Here is a 23,229-nt window from a genome sequence, read left to right on the forward strand (position 1 = left end):
AAAGGTCGAGTCAATACAATTCTTATTGAAGAATATAATACCTTTGACTATCAATACAACAACTAGACATTCCATCCCCATGTTAAAGTTGTATCCAGGTTTTTAATCAAATTTGTCTTAGTTGATGTGAGATAATTACAGATTGCACTTATCTAAATTACTGATTTCTGACGGTTACACGATGGTTTGAACCATGTTAAACTGATGGAATGACTTATTATGAGCAATAGCAACTGTTGTGACCCAGCAACTATGTCAGTAACAAAAAATAAGGTACAAAATAGAGTTTTAGACACTAGCGCAATCTGTGACTGGCTCACACAACTACGTTCTTTTTAAGTAAAAATTGGTTACAGCTGATCCATATAGATGGGATGTCTTCTTCTGTATCCAATAGTCAATGATAATACACAGTTTATAAATTATTCGTCAGCTGTTTGTTTGTCAGACATTTGTTATTATTTTTATAACCTCACTTTCAGTATGCAATTATTAAACTTGGAGTTTCTGTTTATAAACACACGATTTTGATCAAGGAAAGTGTATTTGTTAACTTATTTTTGAAATGTTTTAGTTTTCCTGCAAAGTGATCTGAAGGAAAGTAGTAATTGAGTTTAAGTTTGAGTTTGGAATGTGAAATAATACCCATAGTAAGGAACGGAAACTTATTGTTTTGATCAATATAATTTATTCTCTACGGCCACCAGAATAATCATGGGGAAATCCGCTTGCAAGTTGTACATATAATTGCTAATGAGTGGGAAACATACAAACATTTTATAGTAGGTGACGAATCTTACTCAAGATCAGTGTTAGACGTTCAGTGGTACCAAACTTTACCTTCTCGAGATGGCGAGTACGCTGGGATACGTGGAACCAGAATAATCATGGGGAAATCCGCTTGCAAGTTGTACATATAATTGCTAATGAGTGGGAAACATACAAACATTTTATAGTAGGTGACGAATCTTACTCAAGATCAGTGTTAGACATTCAGTGGTACCAAACTTTACCTTCTCGAGATGGCGAGTACGCTGGGATACGTGGAACTAGTAGTACTCGTTCCATGAACAGTGAACAGTAGTACTCGTTCACTGACTAACATATATCAGTGAATTTTTTTTTCAAGTACACAGGGAAGTTGCTTGAGAAACTGTGACTTACCATTCGGTTCTGGCGAAGAAGTATCTGACTTGATGTTTAATGGCAATGTTGACTCTGGTCATTATAGCGTTATAAAACTTAATCATTAACTCCAGGGTGTGAAAAGTACAAAAAGAAAAAGAAAAGGTAATCATTAACCGGGCGTAAAGAGACATACCGAACGAAAAAAAATGTAAAGAACCATCGAACTAAAAAGGTAAAGAGCAGTGTTGGTGTTAAATGTGCTCTGGAAGTCCCTTCAAAAAACACCAACTCTTTTGAATTGGGGTCGTTAGATTGGATTTGTCACTACTTCAAATCTATGAATTTCGAGTCAGAACAGACTAACTGGGACACAAAAATGTTTTAGTTTTCCTGCAAAGTGATCTGAAGGAAAGTGGTAATTGAGTTTAAGTTTGAGTATGGAATGTGAAATAATACCCATAGTAGGGGACGGAAACTTATTGTTTTGATCAATATAATTTATTCCCTATAGCCACCAGAACAATCATAGGGAAATCCGCTTGCAAGTTGTACGTAGATAATTGCTAACGATTGATAAACATACAAACATTTCATCGTAAGTGATTAATCTTACTCAAGATCAGTGTTCGACGTCCAAATTTTACCTTCTCGAGATGGCGAGTACGCTGGGATATTTGGAACTACAATTTATCAGTGAACTATACCATAGCCACCTCTATACCCTAACCATATTTGTTCGAGTAGGCCTACACAGGGAAGTTGCTTGAGAAACTGTGACTTACGATTTCGGTTCTGGCGAAGAAGTATCTGACTTGATGTTTAATGGCAATGTTGACTCGGGTCATTATAGCGTTATAAAACTTTATCATTAACCCCATGATGTGAAAAGTACAAAAAGAAAAAGAAAAGGTAAACATTAACCGGGCGTAAAGAGACATACAGAACTAAAAAAACATGTAGAGAACCATCGAACTAAAAAGGTAAAGAGCAGTGATGGTGTTAAATGTGCTCTGGAAGTCCCTTCTAAAAAATACCAATTTTTTTTAAATTGAGGTCGTTAGATTGGATTTGTCAGTACTGCAAATCTATGAATTTTGAGTCAGAACAAACTAACTGGGACACAAATATTTTTTCCTTATGTTGTCACAAGGGAAAGGTAAAATGAACTCCTTATCAACATTTTGAGTTTATGGAAGATCTTATTAACAGTGACTATAAAAAAAATTATTAAGGGTCAAAAGAGACAAAAAAACTATTTGAGTAAAATATAATACAAATCTGCATTTGAAATGGCCAGTTCTAAGTCTCACTTGAATCAACATCTTTCTGGTAGTGGTAGTCTACATAGTTTTAAAATCCACGACTCCTTTTCCATCAAATTGGTCCGTTAACCCTCTAACATTGAACAAAGTATGCCCAACTTTATATATACGACGTAAACACAGCTTTTACTGACAGTATGGGTCAAAAATTCGTGAAATGCGACCAACTGCTAATGCATGATTTACATGTAGGCTAAGTGACTATCTTTATTCCATACAACAAATGTAATGGAAAAAAACGACGAATATAGGAATATACTTGAGCAAATTATCTAAATATCATAAATAGCTGCTTATTGCTTATCAGCATTGCCCAGTTCGTATACTATTTATTTTTCAAATGAAACTCGAATTAATATACTTACTTACTTACTCTTACTCCCAGGGCCATTTATATCGGAGGTGATATTTGGCCGCACCAACAAATCTTCGCCAAGTCAACCGGTCTTTCGCATCATCCTCCGTTGCCCCAATTCTCTCCAAATCTTCTTGCACTTGCTTCCACCACCTCTGCTTAGGTCTTCCCCGGGGCCGTCTTCCTGTAGTGTTTCCCTTTAAAACTCTTCCCAGTCTACAATCTTCATCTCTTCTTAATATATGACCAGCCCATCTGATTCTTCGGCACTTGATTTCTCCAATTACATCTGTGCTATTATACAGTTGCCTTAATTCCCTATTGTGTCTTATTCTCCATTCTCCTAGCTCGAATATTGGTCCAAAAATCTTCCTTAAAATTTTATTTTCGAATACTATTAGTTTCTTTTCATCTCTTTTTTTTAATTTCCAGGTTTCTGATCCATATAGGAGAATTAATATAAAACATTCATTTGGTTAAAATAATATATCGGTTTGATTAACATAAAATAGTTCATACAGGCAAACTATCAGGTATATTTCATGTAAAAAATTAACACAACTCCTAAATAAAATACAAAGATAAACAGTATTTGTTAATTATTATTTATTTTATTGCTGACAATATTCCCGTGGCGGAGCACGGGCGGTTAACTAGTAAATATAATAACTCCTCATATATTCCAGGAGCTGAGGGGGTTGGAGCATGGATTTTTATTTCAGCACAATTTTTATTTCAGCTGCAGTTTTAAAGTTTTTTAATACGGACAAAAGAGAGTTAAAAAATTATGAATTTTAAAAAAAACTTTATTATTGGCCTAAACTAAAAAGAATAAAATAATTTTTTTTATTATAAAATTAAACTGTCATAACCTAACCTAACTAACCAAACTTGCTGATAATGAAAAAATTGAATAAAGGTTTACTAATCGATAAAATAGTTGTGTTCAAAACATAAATCTATAAGCATCAAATTCAACTTTATATTTTTTTTATTATAAAATTAAACCGTCACAACATAACCAGACTAACCAAACTTGCTTAAAATTAAAAATTGAATGAAGGTTTACAAATCGAAAAAATAGTTCTGTTCATAAAATAAAACTAAATAGCTCAAATGCAATTTAATAAGGGTTTAATCATAAAATTAAACTGGTTTTAATTATAAATTAACCTAACAAAGCTAACCAAACTTGCTGATAATGCAAAAATCTCAGAGAAAAAGTTTGTGCCATCGATGGGTTTCGTACCTATTACCATCAGATTCTCAGCCAGGCACGCTATCCACTAGACCACCGAGGCCTAAAAGGCACCAATCCGTATTTTTGCGGTAATGGTGTTCCCTCAGCCAATAGAATGCTCTCATTTTCTCCGTATTAAAAAAACTGCAGCTGGAATAAAAATTGTGCATCCATTCCTACTACCTTACTTACTCCCAGCTTACTCATTATGAGTTTTTTTCACAAGATAATGAGTGAAAGTAAGTTCGTTAGTTTGCTGATATCATTTATTTATTCATTAGCTGTTACTCGCGGGCTTCGCCACGTCTGACTTCACAAGTATCAATAAGAATTTTAATTGCCGTACCGGTTTGGGTAGCATTTCAATAGTCTTTTCACGATTACTTTGAAGAACACATAACTGTAAACAATCCTAATTTGACATTTCTCATTGTTTATCACAGCTTGTTAATGCTTAGTTCAAATTAGCTGTTGTCATAAAAAAGATAATGCTGCATCCTGCTGGTAAATATTGAAACTTTATAATGCTATTGAACATCATGGTCATGGAAACAACTTGTTTAATTTAAACGGCTGTTAAGATTCATTAATTCCTTTTAAATTTGAATAGGTACTCATAACGTTAACATTGTAAATTTCAGAGCCACTGGGGTGGAGCCCGAAAGTCAGATCAGAATAAAAACTACTTAGTTTTCCTATTTAATGCCTAGAGAATCAGTGTACAAAATTTCAGCTTCCTAGGTAAATGGGAAGTAGGAGAGTGATGAGTGAGGGCTTTGCATTTTATATGTCTTCATTGTTGAATTGTTGCGTATTGCGGCCATATGTATTGTGAAATCTACTCTCTCTCTCTCACTCACTGTCACAATGATCAGCTGGCATATCTTTAATGAATACTGAACAATGTTTGTGAAAAAATACAAGTTATTTTTTCCATTTTGCCAAGTGTAAGGTATTTATTTTATTACTGAGAGTCGTTAAATTTATTTAGTGCATCTACTAAATTTACATTGTTAAAGTGTACAACAAAAATATATAACTATAGTTTGTTAAATGTAGTGTTGAAATCGTGGTAGAGAATAAATGTCGCAGACAATAATGTAGAGCAGTTTTTGTATTTACCCGCCACGTGACGCCTGTTTTGGCTTGGCTCAGTTAACTCCGCGCTGTTTTCTGTTACATTGCACAACCTCATTCTTTTCTTTGTTTTTATTTTACTTTCTTCGTAAATTTTCTCGGGTTTTCAGTTTCTTTTTCGTGTAAAATACTGAGTGAAATAGTTCTATATAAGCTTTGTTCAAAATTAAAATAAATGCATACGAATGACGTAATTCAATAAAGTAATAACTGTTGAATACTTCGCTAACAACCTCTAAACTAAAATATCCACGGGTAAATTCAGTCTGGAGATTAATGAGGTAAATTCAAAGAAAACAACAAGAGACTAATCCTGTAAACCCAAAAATGTTTAGTAACAGTTTAAATCAATAGCTTATTTGTGACGGCTTGGTTGATTTCAAAATTAACATGGACTATGGCAGCTCTTTCCATTAGCAGAACTATGTGTATTTTTACTTTCTCCCCCTATACATTGTAGCCTAAGATGGAGAAAGTATTGTTTGAGTGGATATATCCATTTTGGGCCCCCCTGGATCCAAAAAAGTGGTTTTCGAAGTGATGTATGTGCTTGTGTGTGTGTGTGTGTGTGTGTGCGTGTGCGTGTGTGTATGTGAGTGTGTGTGTCCGTGAACACGATAACTTGGAGTAATTTTGGTTCAATTTAGATTGCATTTACATTAAGTTCATCTGTAAACCTGGATAAACATTAATGAGTTATATATTAATAAGCCTGTATTTAGTATTAGATATACTAATATGACCCGATCTTACGAACTAATCAAAGGCTATCCCGCCCTACACCTTCAAGCCGAATTTCATAAAAATAGGACCAAATTTACTCGAGTAATCACATGCATAACACAGCATGCATCACTTATGCTTTGTTACCAAATACTATACTACATTTGGCAGCCTCTTGGCAGTTTTAATCTGCCATAAATCCAATTATTGGGAAACTATATCGAGTCTTTGGTTCCTATGATTTTTTTTTGTTTAACGGTTTAGTTAAAATCTTTCCTCAGACCAATAGAAATTCGCCTGATATGCAGGTTTTCTGTGGCGGGGTATTATGGTTTCTTGCCTCTTGGTTATATCAAACTGTGTTAGCTCGTCAAGAAAATTGTTGTAATGTGATGTAGGTAAAAAATATACAACCACCAAAATCCAGTTTGACACTCGTTTTAATTAATAATCCGACACAACTCAAGTGTGCATGATTTTAAAACCAACACGGAAAAATAGGTTTACAAATTCGCTTAAAATCTGGGTATTTTTTCCCGCCTAGTTCAAACACTGTCGTGACTTCTGTACATCTGAAGCCTATTTTACATTCATCGTATGATGAGAGCAGCGGAGGTATCGGATAGTACCTTTCTTTTATAACGCAGCGAATGCAGGGTTGATCTAACCCTCCATGATGTCGTTGTTCACCGTTAGACTTGAATCCTAGTCCACATTTACCCCACAGAGCCCCACAGAGTGTACCTGAAACATATAACAGTTATATAATACAGTTTTTACACTTCCAAAAGACTACTCTAACATCCGCTAACAACAGCTGATTGTGAAGTATATAGGCTTAATGAAATTCTAAATTTGTCCATAACCTAACTCAACTAGAGATGTCTAGTAGTTTTGAATTTCGAGCCGAGCTGAACCTCACAGCCTCATGTGCTCGGATGATCGAGGGTCAGGTCAGAAAAATTAGTCAAGTCGAACTTTTGTCAACGCGACTGCGAAGATTTTGAGATCGAAAATTCCCAATGTTATTGAGTTACAGGAGATAATGATGGTGTCTATTAGACGGGAAGCTGGAATTTTACCTCCCGTGAATTGTACCCATTGAGAAAACCATTCATATGTCAAAATCGACGAGCGCTGCCAAGTTTGTTTGTGCGGAATGATAACCCTCTTGACATGTAGTCTAAGGATAAAAAACCCAGAGTGTGGATATATTAGATTAGCAATAAAAGCCCAGAATTTCACTTTAGAAATTTTCCCCCCACCCCACGCATAATCATGCAAGTACCTAATTCGGAATTATATGCCCTGACAAGAGAAATCGCCCCTGGTGACAATTCGGCGAGAATTATAAATTTTGTACGTTATGGTGTTTCTTTCCATGAGAGATCTTTTAACAGTTAGCTAATGTTTAACGCTGAATATATTAATGTAAAATCCTCACATTATCGGGTTCTGGTTCACCTTTAGTGCGTAATAGATTGAATTGTGTCTTATAATGAACAGATGTTTTATTTGCTTTATCGTCATACTGCAGCAAAAACATATTTTTTAAATGATAAAGTAGCGTTATCATTTTTAGTCTCTAGGGAGTAAAAATCTGCTGATGTAAACAGTTGTAAATTTCAATTTGGGCAATCGAATCGATCGAAATTATTTATCGATTGATTTATTAGGTAAGGTTTTAACCTATTGTTGTCGATTGCTCGACATATCGATGGTATAATGTACTGTAACACAATCGTAATGGACGAAATTATTGAATCACTTACTAAACAGCTGCTTAATTCCATTAGTAGAATTGAAAACAAGCGAAAAGGCGTTTTGAGATGTTATCTTTAAACAAAAACTATATTTTGTTTTCTAGCTTTGTTTGTTAATTATGATGCAATATTACGAAAAATACAGGGTGAATAAAAAGTCAAGACCCCCCCATCTAATATTTTTCCAAGTAAATATACAGAGATATCCTTTTGGGGGTCGTGCAATATTAGCAGGAAGTTTCTTTTTATGATTTTGAAATTTTTGAGTGTCCCCCCAAAAGGGGGGATTTGGGGGGTAACTCAAATATTTTAAATATAAACCCCCTTCAAGTGACACCTCATTTTAAAGTGTTTACAAAAACTTAAAGAATGGTGAAAACTAGAGGTCGCTATCTCTTCTCTGTCCAAAATGGTAGCCCGTCAAATGTTGTGGAAAATCAATGGTAAAATTGGTTCGTAATTGTAATATTGGCTACCATTTTGGATAGAGAAGAGATAGCGAACTCTGGTTTTCACCATTCTTTAAGTTTTTGTAAACACTTCAAAATGAGGTGTCACTTGATGGGGTTTTACTTTGAAAAGATTTTAGTTGCCCCCCCCCAATCCCCCCTTTTGGGGGGACACTCAAAAATTTTAAACGTAAACCCCCATTTAGTGACACCTGATTTTGAAGTGTTTACAAAAACTTAAAGAATGGTGAAAACCAGAGTTCGCTACCTCTTCTCTATCCAAAATGGTAGCCAATATTACAATTACGAACCAATTTTACCATTGATTTTCCACAACATTTGACGGGCTACCATTTTGGACAGAGAAGAGATAGCGACCTCTAGTTTTCATCATTCTTTAAGTTTTTGTAAACAATTTAAAATGAGGTGTCACTTGAAGGGGGTTTATATTTAAAATATTTGAGTTACCCCCCAAATCCCCCCTTTTGGGGGGACACTCAAAAATTTCAAAATCATAAAAAGAAACTTCCTGCTAAGATTGCACGACCCCCAAAAGGATATCTCTGTATATTTACTTGGAAAAATATTAGATGGGGGGGTCTTGACTTTTTATTCACCCTGTATAGTTCACCACAAGTGATTTTTGTGACTTTTTAACCCTCGCTCATTTTCCGACCTCGGCTTCGCTTCGATCATAAAACTTGACCTCGTATCAAAAATAGTCACTTTAGGTCCTAGTGATGAATAACTCTTCCCAAAAAAAGAGTGAAGAACAGTGACCAACCACCCGGGACATTTAATTAGATTTCCACCCTTGCAAGTTAATAGAGTAGTTATGCTCTTTGACTTGAAGAATACGATGATTAATAATTGTGTTAAATGAATAGTGTTGAAATATACAACATGAGTGAAAATAGTTCTGCAACGACGTTCAATTCGTTGTTGATGAAGTTAAGTATTTTGAGATTTTGTTAATACTCTTTTGATGTTCAATAAAAAAAGTGGGTGACTTAGTATTGTGTAGATAAGGAGTAAAACCCCAGAGTACCCATCTTCTAATCGTAATCCTTATTTAAACTGCTGGTGCAATCAAAAATTACTGAAACAAATTTAAACACTTACACATTAGAAGCAGGAGAAACATGTTGATCAAGTACATGATGCTCTATGTAGAGATACTTCGAAAATATAAAATGGTAGTTGCGAGAGTACGCTTTTGGCAAGAGAAAATTACTCTAATTGGATGGTGAACTAATTTATTTGACATGTTTGTGTTATAATGATGATCGATACATTCTAATTGCCGTTTATCTATTTCTGTTTGTAATTTATCCATGTGCAAGTGGTGCAAATTTATATTTTTATGAGTACTCATATTATAATTGCTAAAACACTTTTATTCACTTGACAAAATTAATTCACAAGTTCTCTTTATGGAAATTAGTCACAGAGAAAGCGTTGGTTTACAAATGTTATAAGAAACAAATCTGCAAGCGTTGACTAAGAAAGTAAAAAACGAAACAACATAGAGTAAGCAACGTTGTTAACATGTAATATTTTAAAAACACTTTACAACAGCCGTCAATAATAGTGAACATGAAAACTTAAACACATGTCATAAGTCATATAAGCAATAAATAACTTCTTGATCAACATCGTACGTGTTATTAAATTACCTGAAAAAAGCAAAAATATGTACGTCTAATAACACTTGTAAAAAAAAATATATACACTTATACGGCTGACTTACAAGACGGTAAATACAAATAAAAGTTGGTAAGGGGGGTCTGACTATGGGTCTGATGATGATTGGACTGTCCAATCGAAATCGATCACCACTTACCAACTTTTATTTGTACTTACCGTCTTGTATTTACCTAACCCGCCATGTTAAACTTCCCTATCCTAAGCGTGATGTATACAACTTCCTTACTTCTCGAGTGATGTAAAGTATCAAAAAACTCACTCGGTGATGTAATGAAACATATTTAAATAACATTGAGTGGATAACTTAAAAATTTAACTCTATGGAGCCAACGACGTTTAAGGCTAGAAATCAGCTGTGTGCTTGAATTTTATTGTTATTGTTATGTTTTGGAGAATTTTCTTCCTAACCTAGCTTTTGTTTGTAAATGAACCTTACTGTTATAAGATGAGTGAAATGGGTAATGAAAAATATTGTTCGTAACCTCCTGTATATTGTCGGGTCAGGTAAAATCTTGTACGTTACACGTTACGCAAGAGCGTGTTTACATCACTTAGGTAAATTATGCAACTCGCTTCGCTCGTTGCACAACTTTCACCTGCGTGATGTAAAAACGCTCTTACTACACTTGTAATGTAAATAGCTATTACGCAACTAGTGAGAAAAGTGAGCAATTGACTCACTCGAGAGAAATCCTTATTCACGAGCCGTAGGCGAGTGGGGAATGGTTTCTCGAGTGAGGCAATTGTACTTTGAACTCGAGTTGCACATTATACTTTTCCTACAGGTACCATAAAACAAATAAATTGGTGAAGAAACATAACCTATTTTTACACAGAAGTGAACTTTTAATATAACATTTAATGTGAAGTGACAAATACAACAGTACAACAGCTGACCAGCTGATTTACAGCCAGTGCTGCCAACGTATTTCGCGCGCATACGACGTTGCCTGCATGTTACGCGTTCACTATTTCATGTCTTCACGTTGCAAATCTGGAGTGAGACAAAGTAATTAGAGTGAGACAATGTTAACATTGTCTCACTGATGAGCGAATTGGCCACTTTGCTTTCTCAAATCAGTGAGAGAACATGTACATTGTTAGGTAACTGTAGGAAAAGTTCTTTTCCAAAGATTATGCATATTTACCGTTTAATAATATGTCCGTTTGGTAATAAATAAAAATCAGCTCTTCGATTGTTGTCCAACACCAACAGTACTGGAATTAAAAATTACTTAATTTATTTAAGAGGCAAGGTTTAGGACTCTGCAAATCCTCTCTACCCCTAATCCCTAATAAACTAATCTAATTTAAACTGATAATCTTCAATAAATTATATTTCGTTGATTGATTGTGCAACCGTGTGAGAATTTGGAAAGACTAATACAACAAATAGTTAAATAACTGTTAAATTTAAATAGTTTCAAATAGCATAGTTTCAATACACTTTATACTTTTGACGTATTATCATTCAAGCCTGTTATCTAAAACCATATATTATTAAAAATAAAGCAAAATTTAAGTTAGTATACAATATTTATGTCTGACAGAGAGATAGAATTTGATTTTGGTTTAACCCTAAATGGAACTTAATAGCACAAAGAGAGTAGAGTATGATGTTTTCAATTTTCAGCAGCAAATCTACCCTTAGCTCAGTAGGGGGTTGTCTTGTGGTTTAGCTCTCTGTTGTCACCACTGCAGTGATAACTTTCCAGACAACTTACAGAACGAATATTTCGAATTATTGTAATATTTTCGTTGCAAGTACAGAAACATGCAGAAAAGGTTTTTAGTTCAATATTTGTTTGTCGGTAATTCTAAAACTTTAAAGCCTACTATAACAGTCTTCATGTATGTTGATAAAATTTGGAAAATGTATTTATTTCGGCCTATGTCCTAACCTGTGGTCGAAACAGTTACTACCTTCCCCGTAGCAGCAAACCTAAGCACTCGCTAAATATATTGTTATTTAAATTGGGAATATGTCTTATTTGTTATGGAAATATTTTAGTAAAAATGTAATCAGACAAGTTGAAATTCGCTTAGTCTCCAGGTTTGCTCCGACAGGGTTTATTTTATTTTTGAGGCTGATGAGAGCTAGAGTGACTAGTGCGATTTATTTTAAGAACAGTAGGCTATATTATGGTCATGTTTCAATATTTATTTACAGCTTGTCATAACCTGTAAAACAAATTTTAAAAGTGTTGACGATGCTCAGATATTCCACAAAACATTTGTTACTTTTTTTTAAGAAGCTCTTACGAATAACTTATGTATACTTCAAAAATAAAAATAAAATATGTAGTTCATTGAAAGGAGTATTTATTGGTTACTCTACAGCAATCCTAAGAACCTCCTCCGGACATTCCTTTGGGTATTTAGATTCCAACCTCGTCTTTGGTTTCCTCTGTTTGTTCAACATCCCGCACTTGATTTCCCTCATCGAGTTGGTCCCATGGTATAATTTGCTGCTAGCCTATCTGGTTTGTTGCTAGACTATCTGGTTTGCTGCTAGTCTATCTGGTTTGCTGCTAGCCTATCTGGTGTGTTGCTAGCCTATCTGGTTTGCTGATAGCATATCTCTTTTTGTTTCGACTCCAAGATGGTGTTTCAGTTACCCTAAGTCATGAGAATTTCATGCCATCGTTTTTAGAGCTCGTGATGGGTTCAGGGTCGTATCCAAGGCCTGGCTTTGGATGTTTGCAGCCTCCTTCTGTTTTTCATTTGTATTTGTCCTTATTATTCTTTTCTCTGTGGTTCCCCGTCTAGCACCTTCTTCACTTCCTACCAAGAGCCCCACCCCCAGGATGCTGGAGGTGCAGGAGTAGGGAAACTGTCGGAAGGTAGTGGTTCAAGTACTCGCGGAACCAACACTCCGACACCTCCAAAAGGTGGCGGAGGCGGTCCCCCGAATACTTTCCTCACTACCCAGCCTACAGCGATCCCTACACCCACACCTACCACCACCTTACGAATGCGACTCATGGTTTACTAATAATTGACAAAAAAGAAGACTTACTGAGATAATTGTTGGTGCTGTTGATTGTTTGAGAGCTTTCAATGAAGTGATTCAGTGTTTCTATGGAAACATTTATAAAAAAATACATACAAATACATTACATTTAGAACTAATTTAAAATTTTTTAATTAGCTTGCAGCCTATTTCATTAACCCAGTTCTTGCCTTCCTTGCATCATGACTCAGCAGTTTCCACACCCAGGACGATTAACTGGTATCCTTTTGACGTAATATTTGAGTATTTTGTATGTTTTCTCTGGGTGGCCATTTCAGCTGTGCTCCGGTTTGCTTTTTTACAGGTGACTATAAAGCGAGGAGATACCTAGTTTAAGGAATTGCCATGGCCTTACAAAAAGGAAATGTCTCCAACATCATTGGTTCCTCACCCGCAAACGACGACCTTTCTTCAATATTTTATCTATAAAATTATTGTAAAAATTGGTATATTAAAACATTCTCTTTCTTGCTTTAAAATGTTAACTAAAGTCTATCGTAAAGAGTGTTATTGATGTTAAGCATTATATTTTTAAATTTGTTCTCTAATAAGGATAAAAAAGATTCACTAAAAAAACTGAATTTATGTTTAAACTCTTTAACAAAATTTGCAAGTATAACTTTAAAATTAAATTTTAAATACAATTTTTAATTGTGTTGCAACACATGTTACGAAAGGAAATGTTAAGGGATTAGATTTTTATCTCCAAGAATGCAGTCATGTATATCACAATGTTCATGTAGAGGGAGTAGAATTCCAAACAATCTTTTCAATTTTTATTGCGAGCAGTGATTTTAAATATTATTTGCATTTATATTGAAAATTTAAAAAATGATGTTTTAGAAAATTTCTTATAAAGTGAATAATCCATTACCGTAGGTCTCACGGTAAGACCAGGGTCCGGGACAGATTTTATGATTCTGATCAAATTTAATACATATGTGTTGGCTACATTTATTCTTCAGAAACCAGCATGATCAGACTATGGTAATGGGAATTTATAGAGTCAAAATTGGCTCTACCCATTTTTGACCCCTAAAACATTATATTTGGCTATTTCTTTCCAAAATATTTTGTAGAGCTTAAACAACAAATAATTTAATTAATTGGAAGCGTTTAAAGTATAACTCTTATGGAGAGTAGATAAATTGATGTAGTTTACTTGTTTGTGGAAGTAGTATGATTTAATTTGGCATTAGTTTATTTCATGGATTTTAAAGAAAAATTGTTATTTAAAATCAAAATTTAAAAAAGTTAAAAAGACCTGGAAGTAATATAGGTTAGTGCCAACATACAAAACTTTTAAAATCGGGCTACAGGTGGGGTCTGTAGCTCTGTGTACATCCACACATACAGACTTTCACACTCACACACACACACACACACACACACACACACACACTGGCATTACTTCGAAAACTGGGTTCAGAGGACACAAAACGGATATATGTACCCAAAACTCAAACTCGAACATTTTTATGAAAACAATACTTTCTCTATAAACTAAGGTATAGTAGGAGAAAGTAAAATTAACGTCATTATTCCCCTGTACTACACGTAATTATTAATCATAGGAGAAATATTGTATTCCAGCTTCAATGACGTTTTCGAATTATTTAGTTGTTTACAATGACAGTCATTACCTATTTCATGTGTAGTATTTCTTTCCACATCTTCGTTTACGGTGGAACTTTAGCCATCAATCTACATTACACTAGCATCACTGTCAGCACTGTCTACTTAAACCGTAAGAAATTAACTAATAAAACTCCCGATCAAGGTACTTGCATACTCAACCTAATCAGAGATAACTGCAGTCTGACCATAGATAAAAGGAGTATAGACATATATACTCTATACTATATGTCTATACTCCTTTTATCTATGGTCTGACTGTATAAAACAACACTGTGCAACAACAAACTTAGTCCGTTCTTCCAGTAAACGCTGTGGAGTTTGTCCGATATTCCCCTGGAGCTTCTAAACGTGTTATCATTAACTGGTGTTATATTCTAGTGCGGAATCTATTCGTTATTATAGTGTATAAATCACACATGGTTTTAAAACTCGCTTATAATAGGTTTTTGGAGTTTGATCGTTCTTCCCCTGCACCCTTAAATTAAAAAAATTCTGTATTGTGCGTTGTGTTAACGTATTTATTTGGAGAAAATATAATATTCTTAGTATTATTCATAAATTGTAAAACGTTTTAGCAATTTCGTACAAGATCTTGTACTAGACACGTTGCTTGGTAAAAATGTAAATACTTGCTTGATTGTATTGAAAGAATCTTTTAAAAAGTTTACTTTGACGGACGAAAATTTAGTAGGTCATATAATCTATTAAATCTAACAATAAAAACGTATAATAAAACTGTAGCTATGTCAACTCAGTGGATTCGATTCTTTGTTCATACATCAGTAGTCAGGGCAGCGATCTGGCAGAAATTTGACCTTGAGATGATCTAGGTGTACTCTCAGCTGTTTATCTCAAATGCGCATGATCAGCTGATCACGTGACGTCAGCTGATGTAGGTGTTTTGTGGATAAAAAGTGTTGGCCTGACCGGGTTTCGAACCCCGGTCTTTTTGTTGGTAGTTGTATGCGTTAGCTGGTTGAGCTACAGCAATGTTATGGGTATGGAGTTTTATATCGGTAAATGACATCTTACCTTGTACCTATATACAGGGTGTGTATTGGAGATTTGATTTTAACATGGAGGTTCACGGGTTCGAATCTAACCAACCACTAATGCTATTATAGTGGGAGAATCCTAACGCACAGCTGTTTATTTCAGCTGATCATGTGACTTAGTTTAGAGGTTTATGGGTTCAATCCTAACCTATCATTTAGAGGTCTATGGGTTCAAACCTAACACAGCTGTTTATTTTAGCTGATCACGTGATTTGTTTTAGAGGTCTATGGGTTCAATTCTAACCAACCACAACTGTTTATTTCAGCTGATTACTTGGTTTAGATGTTCACGGGTTCAATCCTATCCTAGTAGGATTTGTAAAAAAAAACATTTTATATAGTGTATAGTGCTTAAACTTTACCGTTGAGCATGTTATGTTGATTTTATAATTTGTACATCTCTGTAACTTACATATACAGGGTGTGTAAATATTGGTTGGAGGTTCACGGGTTCGAATCTAACCTATGTTAGAGGTTTCGAATCTAAACTGAGGTCTATGGGTTTAATGCTAACCTATCATTGGAGGTTCACGGGTTTGAATCTAACCTAGTTTAGAGGTTCATGGGTTCGAATCTAACCTATGATAGAGGTTTATGGGTTCAATTCTATCCTAGTAGGTCTGGAAAAAAACACTTTATATAGTGTATAATGCTTAAACCTTACTGTTGATCATAATTGGTAAATGTTGGAGGTTATTTTATAGTGTATAATAAATATAAATCAGCTGAAAGAGGGCTTAAGTGGAATTTTACCGTTGATCATAAAAGAATGTTAAATGTGTAGTAGTATTGGAGGTTATTCTATATATGCTATAGTGTGATGAAACAAATGATAATTGTATCTGATGTTAAAAACAGCTGAAAGAAGGCTTAAGTTTACCACGGAGTATAAAAAATGGCCTTTATAAAGGCTATTAAATATCATATGTCAAACTTACATCTAATCTATGCTAAACGAGTTACTTAGGTTGTTTTTTGTATAGTGTTGTATTGTAGTGGGTGTTTTAGAGGTTTAATCCTTACCAATCACCAATCATTTCCGGTAGGGGTGTTTTTTTGTATAGTTAACTGTTTGTATATGAGTTCTGAAAGTTTGATCTCTTGTATATGTAACATAACCCCACTTTTTACCTAAACCACTTTGTTAATTCACCACTGGAGTGCCAGTGTCGATGGTATAATTATAATAATGATTAACTTGATATAAGATTCATTATAACAGATTACTCTGAGTTGATGGTATTAGTTTACAAATTCTCTACTAGGTAGCAGTACTAGTGCTACCAACTACTGTTAGCCACTTATGTGACTTTGTATATGTAACATAACCTCACTTTTAACCTAAACAAGTCTATTAATTTAGCATTAAGTGTTGACAATATGTTATTTTGAGTTGATGGTATTAGTTTACAAATTATCTACCAGGTTACAGCACTAGTGCTACCAACTACTGATTATATTGTATATGTAACATAACCTCACTTCTGTCTTATATGCTTTCCCGCCAATTTTTCCATTGCCTCCCTTTATTAGATTATGTAATTTTAAAACTTGTTGGCTATTTAGTTGAAAGAATAATGAAAACAACTGTGAAAGCTAAATATGAATTTATATATATATACAAACTTATATTATTTCTATTTATATTATGTACATAATTCTATAACTTAATACTTAACGTTAGTAGAGGAGGAGAGGGGCAGCCATCTGAAACAGACAATAAACATAATTAGCTAACTATGGTTTAGTATGGCAAACTGTTTGAACCTAGGGTTATAAGTTTGAATTGTACCAGGGAGACTAATGTTTATACTAAATTAATTAGCTATGACCCTCCTTATTAAGATCATATTGAAGCTATAACATAGCCTCACTTTATGTATTGTGTAGGTCGCCATTTGCTTTTCTGTCAGTTGTATTGCCAAATTGATATAACCTCACTTTTTATAACTTTATAACTTCAAGTTGAACAAGTTTATTAATTTACCACTAAGTATCAATGAAATATATTTTGAGCTATTTTATTGAATAAAATAAAAAGTCAGGTAAAAACGATTCTATAGTAAAGATAACCTTATTTAATCAAAGATATTTACCAAAGAGTTATCTTTCTGACTATGGAATATTATTTGTATGAAACTAACTAATTGACATAGGGAATTTACTTAATGTTTTACTATAACAAATTATATTAAAAACACTGATCATATTATTTGTTACTAAAACATATTATACTAATGTATTAAAATATGAGTACTGTATATATTTTTCACCATTACATTTGATGAGTATTGAAGTATATCTTATAACTGAGGTCTGTTAGGCTTATATTTGCGTGTGGTTTCCTCTCTAAAGTATTATTTTATTGAATTACTTAACTTATGGTAACTTTAATGAATCAATAAAACAATATATATTGAAAGCTGATTTTTTCTTAAGTTAGTAATCTAACTTGCTAATTTAACCTCTTGAAACCTAACACTGTTAGGGCTATAAATGCTTAACTAGGCCTCACTTAATGAGGGGATAGTTTAAAACTCTATCCAATATAAAGCTAAAAGAGGTGTAAGAATACATCATTTCCACTATGGAAGGCATAGCAGAAGAACTACACAAACCCGCTAGGAAAAACTATACCAGACGTAATGTAACTCTTAAGGGAATAAATGACTTGTACCAGGCTGATATAGTAGAAATGCAGCCATATGCAAAGTTAAACAAGGGGTACCGCTATATTATGACAATCATCAACTGTTTTTCCAAGTTAGGTTTTGCTATACCTTTAAAGGACAAGTCAGGTCCTGTAGTTGCTAAAGCACTTGAACCTATACTAGCTAAATATAAAATGAAAAATTTTCAAACTGATCAAGGAAAAGAATTTTTTAATATTCATATTAATAGGCTGATGAAAGAGTATAACATAAATCATTACCATACATTCTCAGAAATGAAGGCGTCAATATGTGAGAGATATAATAAATCTCTTAAGAATAAAATGTATAAGTTATTTACTGCTCGTGGAAGTTACGAGTGGTTAAGTATTTTGCCAAATATTGTAAAGTCGTATAACAATAGTAAACATAGGACTATTGGTATGAAGCCTAAAGATGTTAAACAAAAACATGTTAGGATGATACTAAAAAGGCTAAACAAACTAAAAAACCCTAAAGGTAAAATTAAATTTCAATTAGGAGATAATGTTAGAATCAGTAAAGCTAGAAGGACATTTAAAAAGGGATATCTACCTAACTGGACTAATGAAATCTTCAAAGTATATGCAATTAAACCTACAAGGCCTGTTACATATATATTACAAGACTCAACAGGGGAAATCCTTAAAGGTGGCTTTTATGCCGAGGAAATTAGTAAGGCTAAAATGAGTAATGTGTTTTTGGTTGAGAAGGTTTTACAACGTAAGGGTTCTAAATTATTTGTCAAGTGGAAAGGTTTTGATGAAACACACAATAGCTGGATAAATATCAAGGATGTAGTTAAGTAAAAAACCACCAAAGACCTAGTAGTTGTTATCTAAAGTATAAAAACACACATCCGCTTAAATCTGTGCAATCAGTAACGATGAGGTTAGTGCAACAGGATGTACAGTTTCCCGTCACAAACTTTGATATCTTTAGTGGCATGGGGTCAGATAAGAATTATAAAAATGGTCAATTATTACCATGTTCTATCCGGTCTATTATCTGTGGACCTAGTTCCTGTGGTAAAACCAACATACTGTTTAATATGATTTTTGATTCAAACGGTTTAAGATTTGAAAATATTTACGTTTTCTCAAAGTCTTTATATCAAGATAAATACAAGTTACTTAAACAAGTGTTGCCTGAAGAAATAGGGTATCACGAATTTGATGATAATACATTAGTTATAAATCCTAAAGATACAAATAAAAACTCTATAATTATATTTGATGATATAAGTTGTGAGAAACATAATATGATCAGAAGTTACTTTGCTATGGGGAGACATAAAAATTTGGATATATTCTACTTGGGACAGACATACAGTAGTATTCCAAAACAGTTAATCAGAGACAACTGTAATTTTCTCATACTATTTAAACAGGATGAAAGGAACCTGAGACATGTATATAATGATCATGTGACAACTGATATGTCCTTTGATAAGTTAAAAGAGATTTGTGCAGTTTCATGGAAAGATAACTTTGGCTTCCTGGTTATTGATAAAACATCAGACCTTAATAAAGGCAGATATAGAGTGGGACTTGACAGTTTTGTAACAGAGTTGTAATGGTTCGGATATACCATTATAATGACCTTAGAGGTTATGATACAAAGCTACATAATGTAAAATCAAACCTTTGTGCATACTACTATAAGGATAAGAAGAGATTCTGTGGTAACTACTGCAGTAGAAAACCCCCACATGGCTATATGTTTAACAAGAGATGTTGGAGACATAAGAAACCTAAAAGCTCTGCTATGACACCTCCTGTGGTGTTATTAATGATATCGTCAAGTGAACGAACATACAATAGAGATACATGGTTAATTTTTTTGTTTAGATGCCAAGAGAGGGCTGTTCCTTTAGAATTTGTAATATATCACGAAGATATGGCTAATTGCACAGTTAGGGACCCACAAAATTTAATATCGAGATTTCGACCGTTTCCGGATGTATTTGGTAAAGCATTACCATTGCGCAACCTTCATGGCAGTGTAAACTTTACACAGATATGTAATAAAATGTTAGAGTATGGTTGTAAGATACCCTATGCCGCCCGGTGTGTACTATTAACCGAAAGAACTATCCCTATAACATCACCTTTTAAATTATATAAACGTATTTTGGATCTAAAATGTCACATTGACATAAGTTACAATGTAAACTATGCTAAAGTTCCTGATGGGCTGCCTAAAGGTTACAGAAACAAACCCTTCGGCGGTGTAAACAACCTCTGTCAGGGATCTTATACTACCGAGTTTCTTAAAGTTGCACTACCGGCAGTACCTAAATATTGTGAGAAGTTTGGCATCTCCTTTAATAATGGTGTATATAGTGTTACAAACCATGTACTATTTGATCAGTGGAGAGCATTTACCGGATCTAACCCTAGTGAATTTTGGCTATTAAACTCGTTTCTACTAGACCATGTACGCGAACAAAGACCAATTGAGTTACTTAAAAAATATATGGAAAAGACGATTGAAAGTGACAAGTATACAGTAGCCGAAATACCTCAGTGGAGAGATGGTTGGAAACGAACATTTGTATTTAAAAGTTTTACCGGTAAATACCAAATACCAAGATTTGATGCCAAAGTAAGACAATATTATCAAGGCCTAGACTTGAGTACAGAAATAACTCTGTTAGATATTATATGGTATTTAAAAAAGAATAAAAGGCGTGCAGTGTTTTTTAGGCAAGTTGAAACCCCATAAAACTATATATGCATGCTGATATACTTCATTTGCAAGTATGAGTTCCAAGGATAAACAACAACTAACTGCTCGACTTATTGAGCTTAGAAAGGCTATTAAACGCAAGTACAAAATGTTTAAAGAGGGTACGGAGGATACAGATTTACAGCTGGAAAAACAGTACAGACCCATTATACAGGAGTTGAGAAAAGCTACCCCACCAGTAATCAAAAGTGAAGTTAAGGAAGAGCCTATGGACTATGAAACAACAGATTCGGAAAATGAGATAGTATCTGAACCACCAGCTTCATCCACCCCTATAAGGGTAGTTGAACCACCAGCCACCCCTATAAGGCCTAAAGAATCAGAATTTACTGAACTTGTCTCAACACCAACTAATTTAGCCTCTACTACTCAGTTTATTGAGGAATACTTTGACAATCCACTGACACAACAATATATGACATGGTTTATCAAAGATATGGGTGGAAATAAAAAGGTGATAGACTACACATATGGTCCACGTTACGAAGACGGTAGTAAGTTAATGGTTGGCAGTGAGAACTTGGACTTTGACCATATAGGCAATATACATATCGGTGGTGTTAACTATGGAGCGTCTGAAGGTCTCTATGAACTATTATTTAAGCATTTGCCCGATAAAGGTACTTACACGCAAAACGATTTAAAAACCTACAAAAGTATATTGTATGCTACAAATGCACATAGGGAGAATTATCAACCTACAGGTCAGGTTAAATCAAGCAAAGGTCATAAATATCTTAAAATTATCCGACCATTAATGTCTGCACAAGGGAGAGGCTTATTATGGAAAAATATACAATCCCGAGACATTATCTATTGGGATGATGTAAATGAGCTTGTAAACAGACTTGGACATATAATCATGTCTACAGAGACTGGAAACAGAGTACATTCCAATGAGATCATTAGTATCATAGAAGAGCTACGGGAAGCTGGGTATATAAGAGGTGGTGGAAACTCTAGGTTTAAATCATTAATATAATGACCATTGATAAGTTTGGACGTAGTAGTAAATCGGGTAAAGGTCCTGTTAAAGGACCAAAGGGTGATGGATTTATTTTTACACCCGAGGGAAACTATGATCTACAGAGCAAAATCCTGACTAATATTGGTAAACCTAAAAACAGTAATGATGCGGCTTCAAAAGAATATGTTGATAAAAGAATTATACCCAGTGATAAACACAGCTATAATCTTAGAAGTAAAAGATTAATAAATGTTGGTAATCCTGTTGAAAACAGCGACGGAGTCAACTACCAGACTGTAAAACGACTTTGCCTAACACTCAAGGACTCTCATTATGATGCACAGGGAAAACAAATAACACATCTAGCTGAGCCTAAGGATAAAGATGATGTTGTAACAAAAGGATATTTGGAGAAAAGTACAAACGAAATATTTATACCGGTATCTACACATTTGGCTAAACTTCAATCTGATATTAATACCATCAATGAAAAAATATCGCACCATCACGGTTTAATAACACAAAACAAAGATCATCATGATAAAGAATTGAAAAAATTTGGTGTGATTTTATTTAACTATATCCATAAAAGACACACGGGAAGGTCTGCTAATCTACCTATTGCTGGGGAAAATGATTATTTAAATTGGGGGGAACTATTTAAAGTCCCTAATGAAGAAATAGAACCAACATCCTCTGATGGAGACGAAGTAGATAGATTTAAACGAGTTTGAATTGAATAAAGATGATATATTAGCTATACAACAGTTGGTACTACCGCCATAACTAACTATAATCTGTTTATGATGGATAAAAAGTGTACTTTTGTAATTAACTATTCATTAAAGCTTAAATCTTTGACCATGTCGGTTCTTGTGTTTCTATTGCTCGTACACACTGTGTTTGGTAATAAAACATTAGAATATTTAGAGAAGTATGGCTATATAGCTGATTCTGCTTTAACCGCTGATATAACCGATGCTGTAAAACAGTTTCAAGAAACATTTAACTTGGAAGTAACCGGTACTTTAGATAATGCTACATTGGAATTATTAGACCAACCTCGATGTGGGAATAAAGATAATCCACTACCATTTTCAGTTATACCTAACCGTAAATGGAATACAACAGTAATTACATGGTATGGATATAATATATCTCATCTACATAGTATTATTATTGAAAAAGCATTCCGTGTATGGGAAAAGCATGCAAACATTACCTTTAGAAGGTCATTTCATAACCCTACAATATTTATTTCATTTTCGGTACAAAAAAAACATATGTTATA

Source organism: Macrosteles quadrilineatus, unplaced genomic scaffold, assembly GCF_028750875.1.
Source record: "Macrosteles quadrilineatus isolate MER2022 unplaced genomic scaffold, UCM_ALF_1.0 Scaffold_3__2_contigs__length_128488019, whole genome shotgun sequence".
NCBI lineage: Eukaryota > Metazoa > Arthropoda > Insecta > Hemiptera > Cicadellidae > Macrosteles > Macrosteles quadrilineatus.